We start from the raw sequence: 12,672 nt of genomic DNA on the forward strand, positions 1-12,672 counted from the left end.
GAGGAAAAGTTAAATCTTAAAATAAACATAAACAACAGGTCAGTTAGAAATGACGCAATTTGATGAATATGAATGACGAATAAGGGGTAGAAAATGAATGAATGAGGGGAAAAAAGCAAAAAAACTAAGTGTTAAACTAAAATCAAGTTCACAAAAAAATCGTTTAATGAAAATATGATCCTAAAACAAACGGACAAAATATAAAAATTTCACTGATGATTTAAAAAAAAAAATGGTTCAATAGTCAAATAAATAAATTGAACCACATAGTCTTCACACTCTTCATCTCTTATCGAGCAAAACTATCTGAAGCATCTTCAGCAGGAACATCTGGCTGGTTTCATTTCAGAGGAGACGATCAGAGCAGCAAGAAGAAGAAGAAGAAGAAGAAGAAGAAGAAGAAGAAGAAGAAGAAGAAGAAGAAGAAGAAGAAGAAGAAGAAGAAGAAGAAGAAGAAGAAGAAGAACCGAAATACAGCGAATTAATCACCGTCTGTCCCGGTGAAGGAGAGAGAGAGAGAGAGAGAGAGAGCGAGAGAGAGGGAGGAGGGTGAGGGTGTAGATCCTGACGCAGTGTGAGAGGCAGAGGAGAGACAGAGAAAGAGAGAGAGAGCGAGACAGAAGAGAAGCAGCATCACACCAGTTTGCATCCTTTAAAAAAAATCTGGCGAGTCTCCACAGTTCTGCTGCCGCCGCTCACTGTGGATCTGTTGCCGGTCACCCGCTCTCCAGCGTGACCGCGGGGGAGACTCGGGGACCCCTGACATCAGAGCATGGCTAAGACCTTTGACGCCTGAAGGAGAGGAGCTGGACGAGCCCGAGAATCCACATCTGGAGCTCCACATCTGGACCAGGTAACAACTGCGCACGATTCAACTTCAGCAGTTGCGTCAGCGGGCGTCTCTGAATCAACCTGTTTGTGTGTGTGTGTGTGCGTGTGTGTGTGTGTGTGTGTGTGTGTGTGTGTGTTCATGCTGCTCTCCGTTTAAAGCACCGTCAACACGCGAGGTCATCGTTCAAAATGTAGTATTTCCACGAACATATCATGGAGATCCGCGTCCCGGGACCAGGCCAGCAGACTTCAGCACCATGGACAGCGAACCGGTCTCAGCCTCTTTCCCTTCAAAAAAAATTTGGTTGGGAAAATTAAAAATCAGCACAGAAACGAATTTTCATCTCAAACTACTATAGATTTTTCTCGTTCAAATATTCTCTCAGCAGCAGCTGTTTTGGATCCACAGGAGCTGTTCCTGTAAATCGTTTATAGATGTAAAATTATTTTTCTTTAATCTTGTATTATCTTTATCATAAGGTCAATATTTGATAACTTTAAGTTAAGAACAACAATCACCTTTTGGGTATAAAAGAAAAGAGGATATTTGACCTGATCAACATCACTGGTGCAACAATGCAGACATTTTTCACTGTTTAAATATGATGTCAATCGTTGAAACTTGTGGTGTTTAATTAAAGAAGAGACCTTGGAAAATGGAAATGACTTCATCCAGAGAGCAGATGTAACTTTTTTTTAATATGATCTCATTAGAAAGTATAACTTGAAATATAAGTGGATGATGAGTGTCTCGGTGATTACATGAATATTCGCCTCATCAAGATTCAAGGTTTGGCTTTGATGATGTATTCATTTATGATGAAGAGTTGATGTCTGTTGAGCTGAATCTAAAAACATGACGTGAGTGAAACCACAGGGAAGATCCGATGTAAGTCAGTAAGTAATGGTTATTTGTAAAGTTCTTTTGTAGACCAGGGTCACAAAGAGCTTGAACAATCAAAAACAATACAATGTTAAAATAGATTATTTAAAAGATCAAGACACATAAGACAAAAGCCCCAGAAAATCGGGGAAAAGCACAAATAAGAATGTCTTAAGATGTTTCTTGAAGGAGCCTGGAAGGATTTCTATCCTCTGGTCCAGAATCGTGTTCAGGAACCATCAGTAGATTCTGATCCACAGACCTCAGAGCCCGAGCTGGGGTGTAAGGCTGGATCAGATCACTGATGGAAGGTCTGACCATGAATAGATCTGAAAGTAAGAACCAGAATTTTAAAATTGATCCTGAAAGAAACTGGCGGCAAATGCAGAATTCGAAGGATCGGAGAAATGTGAGTTCTTCTACTAGAGCGGCTCAGAATTCTCGCTGCAGAGTTTTGTATCAACTGCAGGCGAGACAGATGTTCACCAGTAGTCTTGAAAGAATAGTAAATCACCGGAGACTCTTAACCCTTGTGTCACCTCTGGGTCAAGGTGACCTGACCTCCAACAACACAAGGGATACCACAAAAATATTCGTTATCGGGCCTTTGGGTCACTTTGACCCTGAGATAACCCAAGTAGAAAGAACTTTTTGAAACAACGAAATTGCCCTTGTGTTATTGTCTTTCAACGAAACAGAAAATGCTTTGAAAACTATCACTTATAGCCTTACTCAGGGTCGTTCTGAACTAGTTCATTGATTGATAGTTCATGAACTAGTTCATATTTTGGACGAACGTGAACTGATCTTGGAGTATTAACGCTTCTGTGAACTCGTTCATTCTGGTGTCCGGGAACATCTCGCTCTCTTTGTTCATCCTAGTCCGGTTGGTTGCCAGATTTCTAGAGACTTTCATGCAGAAACCTGCTCAAACGCACTGTGAACAGGTATTAATGTGTGGCAGGAAAACAACTGATCTGGCAACAGCAGTGACGCACAAACGTCATCAAAACAAAGAGCAGCAGGTGAAGCTACAGCAGCATGAAGTCGGCAAAGTGTCATGAATTCTTTCTATAATCATTTAGTTTCATGACGAGGTCGAAGCTGCAGACTTGCCGTCGACTTTAAAAAGAAACATCTGTACGTCAGGACCTTGAACGCATCACTGCTGCTGTGACTGAATAGACAGACATGTTGCCGTGATGTAAACCTGTTTTTTTTAAGGTTCAAATGAGATGATCCTGATCATGGACTCTTTAGTTATTTAATTGTTATTCGTCCACTTAAATGTTAGAGTCACTTATTTTATTGTATTTTATTCATCTTATTTTGTGCAAATCTATTTTATTTATTCCATTCTGTCTGTCATTCACAACAACACAAACAATTTCTGTGTTGTTTTTACAAAACTGACAGTAAATGAAAATGAAAATTTAATAAAAATAGTTCATGTTATGATGATAAATTTGATGAATATTTTTAATTTGTTAAAACAAATATAATACAGTAATTACTGACTTTGGTTATAAATGGACTTTGGAAATAATAAGTAAAAATAAAATGACCTCGTAGCAACTCATCGAAAAAAATAACTCTTTAATTAATTCTTGGAGCTGTGAACTTAAAAAAAAAACTGAATTATGAACCATGAACTGAACTAGAACACAACTGGTGCAGTGAACTTTGAACTAGTTCACATCGAAAGAGAACTTTCTAAACACTGGCCCTACTTTTCCATCACGTCTCACCAGGACCGACAATAATTTCATTTTTACTCTCTATGATTGAATAATTCGAGCTCTTGTGTTTTTCAAGAACGTTACAGCGCCACACACAGGCCAGGAATGCTAACTAAATAGTTTTCAGTTGTTCTGTGCGACTGATTTCTCTCTGAACCTTTTGTCGGAGAAAAATCGTATTGGAAATGATCCATTTTTGTGATGACCTCACCAAGTGGGATTATAGACATCTAAACTTAGTTTTGGTTAAACTGTAACCAAGCGTACAGTTACATACTCGAGTCAAAAAAGAGAAAAAAAACGACTGTCTCCAGGGTTGATGTTTCCTGTTTGTGCAGCAGTTCATTTGCAGTCTTTCAAAATGTGGAATGATCAAAAGAAAACCAGGAAGTCCAAGTGTAAAGAAATGGGTTCCGCAATTTTCCTCACCCTTCCAGTGACAGATGGCCCGCCCGTGACTTTTAGCAATAGCAGTTTGTTTACGACAACGTGTACCCCCCCCCCCCCCCAACCCCCAACCCTCTGGCGCTCTGGGCGCCAGCCAGCCGACTGTCAATCAGTCCTGACATCCACACGTCCCCAGCTGGACGCCTCGGAGGAAAAACACTCGTTTGGTTTATTTTCTCGATAGATGTTTTTTTTTTCATGTGTTAAAGGTAACTATGACACAGGAAAGCGAGTAGAGACGCTCAAGGTTGGTCGCTAAGAGTGGGTCAGGAAAATCACACATATTATATAAATGTGTTAGTGACGAATACTTCACTCTCTAGCTGGACGAAGCTGGAACATCAATGACTTTGTCAAGTAATTATGTTTTTTGGTTTGGTACTACATATTGATTTCAATTTGATTGATTTGATTTGACAACCTTTAAAAGTGCCAGTTTAGATTTTTTGTTTTTCTTATTTCTGTCTGAACAGATGCTGGAGCCATTTTTGAAATGGTCACGATAGTTTAACGGTTTTTACAAAAAAACAAAAACAGACTCAAACATGAATTTTACATCAAAAAAGTTCACTTTGTCAGTGTTATGTTGTGTTACTGTAGGGCTACTGTACATAAAGTGTGTACGTACAATGGCGTGCATGAGGCGAAAAAAGGGTATTGAGGCAAATTATTGACGTGACTTTACTTTGAAATACGTTGAATTTCTGTATTTTAGGAAAACTTTTCTACCTAGAGAAGATGGTCTCACAGCATGAAGGTCGCAGGTACAGGTGCAGTTTGTATGTTCTTCCCGTGCTGCATGGGTTTCCACTACCCCGTTAAGGGAATACAATTCATCTTGAATCCTGAATCTCAAATGATTTTGATGCAAAGAGGCTGAAAGAGCTGATATTCTTGAGCAGAAATAACACTCAAGTAGAAACTCAGGTGCAGATTCAACTACTGTAGGAACAGCTTGAACGGCTGTTGTTGCGACTCAATCCCACCGGGGATAGACTCACCATTTTACACTTCAAATGCTTGCCTTGTTTGGCAGCATAAAAAGATAAAAAATAAACAGAAGAACACCATTGCTCTGACTAAACAAGAAGGTGCTGTCTTGCCTGCAGTTGAAAACTCTGCAGCGAGAATTCTGAGCCGCTCTAGTAGAAGAACTCACATTTCTCCGATCCTTAAATCTCTTCACTGGCTTCCAGTTTCTTTCAGGATCATTTTAAAATTCTGGTTCTTACTTTCGGATCTATTCATGGTCAGACCTTCCATCAGTGATCTGATCCAGCCTTACACCCCAGCTCGGGCTCTGAGGTCTGTGGATCAGAATCTACTGATGGTTCCTGAACTTCAGGACCAGAGGAGAGAAATCCTTCCAGACTGTTGCTCCTAAGCTTTGGAACGATCTTCCTCCGTGTTTAATGATCTACTGACTCCTAAGAAACATCTTAAGACATTCTTATTTGTGCTTTCCCCTGATTTTCTGAGACTCCTGTGTTTTTCTTATGTGTCTTGATCTCTTAAAGTATATATTTGAACTGTGTATTATTTTTTATTGTTAAAGTGCTTTGTGACCCTGGTCTAGAAACGCACTTTACAAAGAACTATTACTTACTTAATTACTAAAGACTTTCAGGTTTTCATGATATTCAGAAATGAGTATATCTGAGGGACAGAAGTTCGTAGACAGAGTAAGGGAGGTCACATGGTCTTGCGATGTGGTGGTGAGACATATCTTGGAAGAAGGAAGATAATGTTGACAATCGTTTATGTTTATGGATGAGTTGAAAGACGAAATGGAGTGATAAGGGAGGACACCAAAGATAGGTGGAGGTGGAGAGACTGGCTGTTTCATTTGTTTTACTTTCATTCATTTTCCTGTAACATTTGTAACATTTTGTTGAGTGAAAATGGCTGAGTTTGAGTGTTGATGATCAGATCCAGTGCAGAAATGTCCGTGTGAGTCACGGCTCACTTGTGACTGTGAGATCTAACACAAACTGGGTCATGTGATGTGCGTATTTGTAAATATTTGTTATACAGACTCTCTACAGTCTGTGCGAAGTCTGACATGTATTTTCGATCCCTTAATAAAGTGCAGCCTCACCGCAATACTGAGCCTCACCTCTAGGGGCAATCATGTCATGTTGCATTAGCTCAAACAGAAGAACCAGAGAATGTGAGTGATTGTTTTAAAAAGGTGCAAAAATTGCTTTTATTCTGAAGCTTTATCATCACAAAGAAACAGAAAACTTAAAGTACAGATTTATTCAATTTTTTTTCGGAATTGTTCATGTAAGAGAAAATGTAGAGATTTTATTAATACTTTCTAGAAATGCACTTTAGAAATAACCATAACTTACTTACTTACTTGAATAATAATGCAACATGTTTCCAACAGTAATCGAAAGTCCTGCTCAGAGAGGTCAAACTATGTGTTTCATGAATTTTATAACAAAGGTGGAAGGTTAACTATACATTTAGACACATTCACTGTGTTTTATTGTCAGAATATCACGATCGTCAATGTCAAACAAAGTTCAGATCCTCTTTTATGTGGCTTTAAAAAGTGACGCATTTACCTGACAAACTCCATCCCCCCAATTGTTATAAATTGTTCTAAAAACATTAATTTATTTTCATTCAAATTTGTACCCATAATTATTATAATTATCTTTTTGTTTGATGGGATGTTTTTCTTTGTTTTAACCCATTTGTATTGCAAAATTTCATCTTTTTTACTTTGTAGCCCTTTAAGATAATATTAACTATAGTATTATTAGAAATGAATATAAACATCGCAACAAATAAATTATATTATTATTGTTATAGTTGACAACTACATTTTCAGCCTATTGTTTGATACACAACCTTCATATACGCTATATATTGAGAAGATATACTGTATGTTCTTGTGTGGATGGAATATTCAGCAATATCATCCTTGCTGTTTGATGAATCGTGGATGAGGACGATCTTTTCAGATCTTACGATTGTAACTCCAGAGCCTCACCAGCCATGAGCCTCACCGCACGTCCCTGGTCCATGTCCGACCGAAACTCTCCACAGACTCACGATATGTGTGGGAAACACTTGGCCTCTGAGATCTGGAGTCCCACTTCAAACCCCCCCTGTCTTTAACCGGCCATCTTGAGGTCGCTCAATCCTGCTTTCATCCTGCATTAGCGCTGTCGCGGCCCAGGAAGAGAGCACTTCAACAGGCTCTCTGTTTCAGCGCTTCCCGCACAGCTCAGTTTGGATTCTGGGAACATTAATGAGGTCAGTAAATAGATGGAAATAAAATGTCTCCAAAAAAGCGTGGAAGGCTCTTGACGCTGCAGCATGCATGGACGTCGGTCTGCGTACAGTTGGATCCTAATCTTATGCTTGTTGCTCTGTTTAAGCCCGAAAGAACCATGTTTTATACAACCCGATGTATTGTTCTTTTAGGATAATCGAGTTAAACGTCCACTCCACTTTGAAGGAGGCAGTGTGGCAGTCGTGCTCAAGTGTCTCGTGATCTCGTTCACCACTGAGGGTTCATAGAATGTGGGAAAAGTATCAGGACTTTGTTGTGGAGGGCGAGCTGAGCCTCCTCAACTTCCACTGAATGAAGCCTGAGTTGACTAAGAAACAGAGAGGACCACCTGGAAAAAAAGCTAAGTACTTTTGAAAAGCACTTTCATTAGAAGATCCAAAAAAAAAACATCATTGCACTTTGAAAACATGAAGAACTACTATCACTGGAGCGAGAACTGGAGTAAAAATAAGTTCATGAGAAAGTTCTGTCACCTTTCAAAATCCGATGATGAACAGTAACTTACACCAGAAGCTTCAAAACAACCTTCTGTGTAGGCCTCAGTTCCTCGAGCAGTGGTTCCTCCAGATGAGGGCCTTAATAACCAAAAGAGGCCAATTGTATCTGTTATCCTGGAAGAAGATATTGAATCTGAAACCATGGCGATCCCAAGACTTTTATGGACAAATTCCTTTACAGATTATCGCAAGTGTGGACACGCAATTATTTGATGCGTGAAGTGATCTGGAATCATCAATGGGTGGTTTGAAAATAAGTGAATGAACAATACAGTAGTATAGTTATAGGTGAAGGAACAGCCCAATGGTTGGAGGAAATTGAACAAATGGGATGATTGTCTGGATGGATGCGTTGTTGAGCAGATCAATAGATGGATGATTAGTGTGAAAGACGGCCGAACAAACCTGAGGATACGAATCGTATGATGTACAACAAAGATGGATGCAATACATAAAAAAGGTAATTGAATGGACACAAAAGGCACATCAAGAATAATATGCAAAACCTCCAACAATTTGTTCCCAGAGTCAGAAGCAATGGCGTAATATGTAATGAAACATGACAACGTAACCACAGAGCGACTGTCACAGCGAACAGAGAGTGATGGGATTCATGTCTGTGATGACGGGTCCAGTTGTTGCTCTTAACTTCTTCATCAATTATTAAAAGGAGTTTCTTCTCCCTCGATATCAACATCAATGCTTCTGCAAGATGAACTTTTTTTTTAAAGATGGTCTACTAGAGACGTACGAGGAGGCATCACTCCTGGCGTTTTCTCTAGTAATAGATAGATAGATAGAACTTTATTGATACACAAGGGAGTCGCGTTGGACTTTTGCTGTGTATTTTCGCTTGTATCGGCGATGATTGTGTGTGTTCACTTTTGTGTTTGGTCCGACTGGTTAGAGAAGTCACCCGCACTGAGTCTGGTTCTCTGGAGGTTTCTGCCTGTCGTGGTGAGGAACTAAAGAAGCACAATTATTGAAATGAGCAAATTAATTTTCTATATTTAACTATGCCCTGAAAGATGGACCTCCACTAAAATATTCAAAATGACAACATGGTCAACAACATGTATAAATTCCTTGTTTATCTATATTTATAGTTTATATTTCAATGTAAAAATATATCATTTTTTTAGATAATATATGATAAAATATTTTAATAACATTTCAATTTAGGAGGATTTTTAGTTTGTTATCTCGTTGGGTTAGTCTTTTTTTCAACGGGCCATTTTTCCCTTGCATGCCTTGTGCTCACAGTGATGGATGGCTGGACCCAAATCCCGACCTCACTACAAGAGCCAGGGGACATCACGAACAATCTACCTGACTGTATGAATTTGTGCCGCCCAGAGGATCTCACCGAAGCCAAGGCAGCACATGTAAACTGTCAATCCATAAGCTGGACTCCTAAAGTAACTTACCTTTTTGTAAGACTGCAACATGACTAGTGTTATATGAAACCATCTTATTAGTGAGGAACCAAGCCTCGTTTGTAACTTGAAGATATCACGATATTGATATCACTTTTTGCAAATTTCTCTCGACCAGATTCCCCTCGGGTCCCTTTTCCCCCAGTCACGTCTTGTGTATCCAGCGAGTTTAGAACCAATTTTTCGGGACATGAGCAAAAGGTGGACTTACTTGTGTTACTTTTTCTGATGTCTAAAACGGTACTGTGGCGGCTGGTGCAGATACCTTTGGTCCAGACACAGGTATCTGCACCACCATCGACCCTATTTGTCCACTCTTAGTAAAGTCTACCAAAAACGGTCGGGGACAGTCAGTTTTTGGCTTTTGGTGATAAGTAACTTAGACAAACTGACCTCTCAACATACGACATATGTTTTTATTGGAAATATTGGCAGCTGAAAGTGAAGCACGAGTTCCCCTTCGTGAAAATATGGAATGTCCAGGAATAGAGTTGTTTTGTAGGGTCTTGTTGAGGATGGAGCGTGTGATGAAGCAAGAGGCCGTCAACAATGAGTCTGGTTCCGCTCAAGGTTTCTGCGTTCTAAAAGGAAGTTTTTCCTCGCCATAGCTCACTGCACAGTGTTTCGCTTCTTGCTCTTTGTTGAATTGCTGGGATCTATTTTTCCTTAATCAACTATAGTCTTACTTCAACTGTAAAGTGTCTTGAGATATCTTTGTTATGATAAGACACTTTAAATAAAATTGAATTGAATTTAATATTTATCTTGTAGAGTGTAGAATTGTAGAGAACAATACATAAATTCTACAAACCCAAAAAAGCACAAGACATTCATTCATTTCATGCAGCTTATTCCCTTATGACAGTCGCAGGAGGGCTGGAGCCTATCCCAGTTTCTTCAGACGTTAAGGGAAGGACACCCTGGACAGGACGCCAGTCTGTTACAGGCTACACAAAGATCATGAAAGAGCAAAAACACCTGGGGTACATATAGAAGAAAACTGCCGTTTCCTTTAAAGCAGCACTTCGTAAAATGTGTTTGTACTTTGTTCGAGTAACGAAGAGAATCTACCATGCTATGCTCTGAAACACAAGCGTTAAAATTTCGGAATACATTAATAAATGCTTGCATTTTCAAGACCCCAACCAGGGACTCCTCAGCAGCAGGGTAGTGGCCTAAGTCTCCTGCTGAATTTCAGAGTTTCTCCTCATCTTTTGCGAAATGTCAAAGCTTAGCATTTCCGCTGCGTGTTATTAAACATTGTGTTGCGAAGAGCTGGCACTGTCTCTTGTCATAACGTTGATCTTGTTTGAGAGGGGAAACCCCCCGTGGCGTAGAAGCGAATCTGCATGCATGGTGAGCAAGTCACCTCCCCGCTGACTCGTCGGAATATGGAGACTCGGAATATGATGCCTGCGCTGTATTGTTGGCAAATTGTCTATTTTGCAGTTATGCACGTTGTGATTGAAATGCAGACTTCACAGCTTTGTATCGAGGCCATAACGAACAAAGGGTGAAAAAAACACGACCTGCCAATAGTGCGCATGCTGGGTTCGCACATTCTTGACGGTTGTGGGTGTTTTCGCCTGATGTATTTCTTCACATCTCGTGTGCTTAAAATAAATATTTTTCAGCCTACTCCCGATACTTCAAAACCAAAGAGTCTATCCCAGCTCCACAGGGTGAGCGATGAGGAACCGTCAATCACAAAGAAACCCGTCAAACCCTTTGAGGAGTATCAAGTGGTATCGACATCTTTCCGTGTCGTACAGGATTCTAACCCTCCAACAAATCATCCGTGTGATAGCCAAGTGTTCGCTGTAGCTGGCACCTTCTCCGACGCACCCTCGTGCTAGCACACTATGAATAATAAAACACTCCCAGTAGGAAGCTAGTTAGCATTTCAGGAAGCTCACACTCCCTACTATGGGGAACTGTAATTAGGAATTTTGTGAGCACTTTCTCACACACAAATAGACCCACACACTTGTTTCATATCCGCTAAAGCTCCTTGTCTTACATTATTCATATCCCTCCCTATGATTATCTGCAGCCAGGTTGCAGGGCCAGTAAGTAAGTAAGTAAGTAATTTGTATTTATATAGCGCTTTTCCAGACCAGGGTCACAAAGCGCTTAAACAATCAAAACAATATTCAATAAAGTATATATTTTAAAGGTCAAGATAACACAGAGAACAACACAGGAGTTCAAGAAAATCAAGGAAAAGCCTGAACAAATAAAAGCTTCTTAAGATAAATAAAGCTTCCTGGACCTCCTTCTTATTCAGAAACTACAAGGACAGGGTTGTGAATCCATGTTGTTTACGTAATTTAATACTAGCATCTTTACAGTTCGCCGTACAAACAAGGACATTGATCTTTAAACTGAGTCAACCATCTGGCGCGGTAATGCTAATACAACTGTGTGTTAGCATACATTGCTAATGAGCGACAGAGCGAGCAGGAAGAAATGATAAACAAGAAGAAGGCGATTGATTTATTTCACACCGAAACAAGGCGAGTCCAATTGAAGTATTTGAACACGCGACTACTCCAAATGGCAATTCTCATCCCCCTGCTGAGACGCTGCTTGGCTGCCCCCAACTCTCCACTCCTTACTCGTGAAATTTACTGTTGAGAAAATAGCTTGTGTGGAGACAAAGCTGGGGATGATGGACGGTTTGAAGAAACAGAATGTCGGTACAAAAACTTTGGAGAAGGAATTAAACCTTCGAGGTTCATGTACGTGGTGAACAACAGTATTTTTGGCATTGCATCTGTGGTAGGAATTCATGAAAACGTTGAATGACGTATGGGGAGTTGAGGTGTTCGTTGTCAGTGTTGGGCCGTGTAAGGAGCTTTATTCTATTTATTTAGTTTCTTTGTGTTTAATCCAAATGGTCACTCTGTAGATCTGTCGTTATATAATCCTCGTAAAATGAATAAAATGTACTTTCTGTCAGATATCGTGGACAGATTCCCTCCAGCAACATAGACAATTCAGAAGATAAGTCATCACAAAATTTAATATTTTGGGATTGTATTATCAATTTTGAAATAAATTAACAAATAAAAACGAATTGAATTACTTCAAAAATAATGTTTATACTTATACTATATAAAAGAAGGAGCTGCCTGAAGTAAATACAAAACTCAAGAATTCTGAGCCACTCTAGTAAGAGAACTTACATTTCCCCGATCCTTAAAACTCTTCACTGGCTGCCAGTTTCTTTCAGGATCCATTTTAAAATTCTGGATCTTGCTTTCAGATCTATTCATGGTCAGACCTTCCATCAGTAGATTCTGATCCAGACTTACACCCCAGCTCGGGCTCTGAGGTCTGTGGATCAGAATCTACTGATGGTTCCTGAACACGGTTCAGGACCAGAGGAGAGAAATCCTTCCAGACTGTTGCTCCTAAGCTTTGGAACCATCTCTGTGTTTGATGATCTACTGACTCCTTCAAGAAACATCTTAAGACATTTTTATTTGTGTTTTTCCCTGATTTTCTGGAACTCCTGTGTTTGTCT

General features: G+C 39.7%; 1 protein-coding gene across 1 annotated transcript in view; it reads left to right on the top strand.

The window, feature by feature from the left end:
- The first annotated feature begins 634 nt into the window (after positions 1-634).
- Positions 635-12,672, top strand: part of LOC148089726 (protein ELFN1-like) — a 109,786-nt gene continuing 97,748 nt past the window's right edge. The window contains exon 1 of the mRNA XM_087809624.1: positions 635-853. The gene's annotated coding sequence lies outside the window, so the exon portion shown is untranslated. The remainder of the gene's footprint in view (positions 854-12,672) is intronic.

The sequence above is a fragment of the Callionymus lyra genome, chromosome 1, assembly GCF_982586985.1.
Source record: "Callionymus lyra chromosome 1, fCalLyr1.hap1.1, whole genome shotgun sequence".
NCBI lineage: Eukaryota > Metazoa > Chordata > Actinopteri > Syngnathiformes > Callionymidae > Callionymus > Callionymus lyra.